Source organism: Protopterus annectens, chromosome 1.part1 (genome assembly GCF_019279795.1).
Source record: "Protopterus annectens isolate FY-2018-M chromosome 1.part1, PAN1.0, whole genome shotgun sequence".
Lineage (NCBI taxonomy): Eukaryota > Metazoa > Chordata > Ceratodontiformes > Protopteridae > Protopterus > Protopterus annectens.
In genome coordinates this window covers 1142981095-1142986836 of record NC_056726.1, presented here as the reverse complement: position 1 = coordinate 1142986836, position 5742 = coordinate 1142981095, and the positions used below count along the sequence as shown (strand labels likewise).

General features: G+C 38.7%; 1 pseudogene; it reads right to left on the bottom strand.

Annotated features, from left to right (window-relative positions):
- Window positions 1-2921: 2921 nt before the first annotated feature.
- LOC122816867 lies at window positions 2922-3075 on the bottom strand (annotated as a pseudogene).
- Between the last annotated feature and the right edge of the window lie 2667 nt (window positions 3076-5742).

Genomic DNA, 5742 nt, shown 5'->3' with positions numbered 1-5742 from the left:
AGTAAACACCTGGCCATCCCAATGGACTAAACTACGAAAAAAAATTAACCCCCCCCACACCCCCCTTAGTAAATATACCAACTCCGAAAGCACACTAGCATGGAGGTAAGGGGCAAAGTTCAAGTAGATGGCCAATTGCTTACTAACTGCGTGGGTAACATCGGGTTTGGGAATGTCTGTGATTTGACATGTTGGTGGAATGAGTGTCAGGAAGTGGTTTGTCAGGAAACTAAAGGTAACCCATATATATATATCTATATATGTATATATATATATATATATATATATATATATATATATATATATATATATATATATATATATATATATATATATATATATATATATGTATGCATACATGTAGGCCTGCTGATCAAATGACCTTAATGTTGATAACCAGAATATCAGTATAATTACATCAAAACACATAATGCTGACATGTTTTATGCATGGTTCAGGCATTATCCTGCAGCAGGCTAAATCAAATGCAAGTGTTTTTGTGGGTGGGCAAGTGACCCTTCACCTACCCCAAACCCCTGGAAATTATACGCAAATTATATATACTAACTCCAAAGGAAAGGAAATATTTCCCTACCCAGAGTTTGTTGATCTCATCCACTAGCCAATAGCCTAGTACCTACCTATGAACCTATAAACCTATTGACCATCTGTTTCAGTCGACCAAATTTGACCATCTGACATATAACTATATATATATATATATATATATATATATATATATATATATATATATATGTTCATAGATTCATAGGTTCATACTAGGCTATCTGCCCTAGGGCATTTATAAGCCTAGCCAGAGTGTGTTTGGCTTTCACCACCCATTTTAAATTAATGTTTCTATGCCCTTTTTCGAGGTTAATATACTGTGCCTCTGTCTAACAGTGACACAGAAGTGATACCCGGGGTAAGCCTACGATCTCCCATCCACTCATCAAGATTCCTCTTGAAGAGAGTCAATGAGGGACTCTGCCTAACCTGGACTGGGATTTTATTCCAGAGTGAAGGGAGCCTCTGGGTTATGAATCTGTTCCTCCAGCATGTCCTATTTATTTCAGTGCTGAGGTTCAAGTCTCTCGAGCGTGTACCTCAATGGGATTTGGATTTTCTGAGGTGCAGCATGTCCATTAATTCCGGGTTTGACATGGCTTTATACGTCAGGCACAGATTGCCTCTGAGCAGGCGGTATTCCACTGAGTAGAGCTGGAGTTTCTTTAACCGGGCAGCATATGGTATTTGTTTGAACCCCATGATCCTGTTGGTGAGGTACTTTTGGGGTCTTTCCAGTTGCTGCAGGTGTCTGGTAAGGTACATCCCAAAAGGGGCATTGTACTCAGTTATGGGCCTGATGAGGGATGAGTAAAGAGGCACGATGACCTCCCCTGATCTAGATGTGAATCCCTTCATGATTAGGTGGGCTATATAAAATATTTTTCTAACCACTTTGGCCATGTGGTTGTCAAATGAGAGATTGCTATCAACTTAGGTCCCCAGGTCCCTAATTACTTCTTCTGTACTTAATGGATTACCACCTATGTGGTAATTTGTGGGAACTTTGTTTTTGCCAAAGGGGATGACTATACACTTTTTGGCGTTTAGCTTGAGTCCATGGCTCTGGCACCAGTTGTCTGTTTCTATGAGGTCCTTTTGGAGGATGCTTGTGTCGGCTGGAGAGTCGATTATGGTGCCCAGTTTGCATCTGCGAACTTAGTCAGCCACAGTCCTTCCGTGTTGGCCTGTACCTCCGAGAAATATATACCGAACAAGAGAGGTCCCAGGACTGAGCCTTGGGGAATGCCACTTGTAACTGGTTTGGAGTCTGACATGGCTCCAGCAATTCTAACCATGTGGGTTCTGTCCTTGAGCCAGTTTGCAACCCATCTAATGACATAGGGGTTTATATTTAAGCTGGTGAGCTTATCTATAATGCCCAAGTGGGGTATTGTATCGAAGGCTTTTGCAAAGTCCAGGTAGGCCCTCGTCAATGGCCTTGGTGACCATTTCAAAAAAATCAACCAGGTTTAAGAGGCAGGATCTGCCCTTAACAAAGCTGAACTGGGTAGGATCCAGTGTCTGTAGGTCCCCAATATCTTTATTTTTGAGGTCCATGATGATCCTTTCCATAGCTTTGCAGACCAAGCTAGTCAGGCTTATGGGGCAATAGTTTCCAGGATCTGTTGAGGCACCACCTTTGTGGAGAGGGACCACTGTTGCTGTACGCCACTCTTTGGGTACATATCCTGTAGTAAGGCTGAGATTGAACAGTAGTTTTATGTTTGGGTTTAGCTCTTCTTGGAGTTCATGTAGGACACAGCCCGGGACACCGTCTGTTCCCATTGATGCTGTGTTTTTTGCTTTGGAGAGGGCAGCTCTTACCTGAGCATCTGAGATGTCAGGGGGGAAGCATTCTGCTGGGATAAATATCTGTCCTTTTGGTGGGGGGGGGAGAAGTTTGCGCTGAACCTGTCAGCTAGGATGTTGGCAATGTCTGTGGGTTTGGTGTATTTTTTTTCATTTTCGACTAATTCTGAGCATATCTGGAATTCCCACCCTGGTTCCTAACATAACTAAAGAAAGCCTTGTGATTATCCTTAGTGTCCTGTGCAATTTTTCTCTCGAAGCTGGCCTTAGACGATTTTATGAGTGCCCGTAGTTTTTTGCTAATACTGATCAGAGATGCCTTCCCTTTTTGGGATTTTGCTCTATCATGTAGTAGCTTCCTCCTTCTATTGTATAGTTTGTTTATGGCTGGGGTCCACCAGACAGGATGTCTGCCTTTGGAGGATTGGGTCTTAGTTTTATTTGGGATTGCATGATCCATGCATTCCTGAAGGTGTTCATAGAATGCGTTTATAAAGGATTCTGTGGTCTGGGCCATATTTTTCACATATACACATGTACACAAAGAAAGCACTCCTCACTATCATAAATTATGTAGTTGAGTTTCCCACAGTTGAGGAAATCACAGGGGTCAGCCCAACCTAAGTGCAGTGGAAGAGCCTCACCCTGGTGTAACTGCCTTCATGATCATGGGTATTCTCTCTGCTAGGTAACTGTTGGGTTGGATGGCAGATAATGTTTTCAGAAGTGCTGAGGGTGGTAATGTGAAAAAAGAACCAGATGATGTGGCAGCAGTGAATAAAGCAGTTAAAACCTATCCAGCTGTGACAGAAAGTAAGGGGACATCAGCAGCAAGCTGAGATGTCCAGTTTTGTGGAAGCAGATAATTTAGTAACTAAAACATATGCAGCAGTGACAGCAGACAAAAAATGAGAGCAACAGGAAATTGTTTAAAAAAAATAGAAGACCAACTGAGAGAATAAGATCAGCAAATGATACTGGAATACACAGCTATTATGTAAAGGACAATATGGTAACTATTCCTAGTTTTAAACCTCAAAAAATTCAGTCTTTTATACATTTCAGGATAAAGACTTTTTGTGAGTTAACATTTGAAACTGATGGACCAATGAAATTTCAGGAACTATGTAACAAAAAAGTGCAGTTTTCTGTAGCACAATTAATTGTTTTGTGGTAGCAAATTAAATGTTAAAAATACTACTTGCCAGTTTAGAATTGCTGAACTGGAGTAGCAAAATACATGGAGGGTCTGTGTGAAACTGTTGATAATATTGTGAAAGGGATGAGATAAGCTTGTGGAATGATGGGTGGAGATTGGAAGCTGACTTGAAAAGTGAAGAAAAATTAAAAAAACAGAGTGAAACAGTGAAATATTTGCCAAGGGTTATTTTTGTGGCTGGTCACAGAGGGACTGGCCAGCATAAATCATGTTTCTTTTGTGGGGACTTTTATCATTTAATTAATGATTGTGATAAGGTGCAATGTAACCAGTCTGGGGTGAAGATGCATACAACAATGATGTGCATGTGTCTAACTGTTGTGCAAAAAAGGGGCACTTATGAATAGATTGTCGAGAGCAAACAGTAAAGAAAAAATAGGAGAAAGGGAGGAAATATACACGAGGAAGAACTACAAGAAGCTGGTGGCGAGGGTGAACTGGGAAGGAAGGAACTGTAGAATAAGAAAAAATATGGAGGAGGGAAGTGAGGAGAACGAGTGGATACAGGAAGAGATGACAGGAGAAGGGAACTGATACTAACATTGTTGATGTTCTAGTCAGTGGACAATCCTATTCTGAGGATCAAATATTTTTACTCAAACCCAGGAAAACTATTCAATTGGGGAAACAGTAAAAATAATAAAAATAATAATGAAAAAAAATTTTAATCTACTTCCCCTAAACTTAAAAAGAAGGAAAAGCAACAATTTTAGAATACCTTCAGTAAATGTATTTTTAACAATGTAAAAGGATAAGGATACCAGAATGACGTGGTTAATCTTATGTGGGTGTTATTCTGTTAGATGATGTAAGATTTACTGACAAGTGAAGAAAGACCACAAACAGAACAGCTGTGGGGTGGAAATATAATATGGAACTTTGTTCTAGATTGGCTCTGTTGTGTAAGAACAACAGAGAAAATACTAGATGTAATGCTGGTAAGGATGGAAATGTTAACTGTTGTGGATGTGAGGTGGAGAGAACATTTTTATATAATTATAGCATTATATGCATATTTAACTGTCAAGGAAAGAGATTCTGTTTCATCAAATATTAGACTGTGTGGTGGTTAACATGAAAATTATAATTGCACAAGTCTTTGTGATTTAAGGGAAAAATGTAAAAAGAAAGGGAACAATGTAAAACAAAATATAGGAAGGGATAAAATATGGTAAATTAGATGTGTGGAACAAAAGTCAGTGGACTGATAGAAGAGGGACACTTGAATCTGAAACTGATTATTAGCTGAAGGCTTGGTGATACAGTTGCTAATATTTTTTCAAACCATTTATCAGTATGGATGGCGGTGATAGAAAAAAGGGAGAATATTAAAATAAGAATGGGAATAAAAAGAATAAATGAGAAATTATGGGATGAAATTGGAAAATGAGAAGTATTGCAGTTATAGAAGCATCATATAACCAGGAAGAACTAATATAAAAACTGGTTTCAACAGTAAATTGAATTGAAAAAGAAGTATAAAAAGTAAAAAGAAACAGGATATGTGGAGAAGACTGGATGAACCAGAAAAATCAGATTACACAAAACAAGTAAAGCTAGCCAGCACAGCAGAGATTACCACTTAAAATTATGTTTATTAAAACAAATGCTGAAAACAATAAAACAATAAAAAACAAGAGAGAAGATGAATGCTTTAACACCTATCACAGGCACTTCCTCACAAAGAATTAAGTCCATCCTTCTCAGCCATAATCTCTTTCGACAATGACATCTCAATAGGTTGAAAAAATTCAATGTGTAGTCTCATATAATTGAAACTCAACTCAAGATTCACTGCTTGCTACGGTTTTAGAAGCTTGAGATATATGTTTCCATAAGTAGGCATTTTTACCACATGTAAACCTCTTGGGACAAACCTGTGATGTACACACACTTCCAAATGCAGTCTTTGCCATTGCATTCTCTTATATCTATACAGTTTATTTTCTAATAATCTGAATTTAAGTATAACTTTGTTAAAATCCACTTCCAAAGTATCTGAAGTTACTAAAACAGTTCCATCAGTAGAGAGTAAAGGGTTACCTTCTACCTTAAAAATGCAGCCAAAACAATCACAGTGTATACAAGTTCCAAGTTCATGGACATATTCCAGCTCAGCAACCCCTCTTTCTGCCATGCTCCGA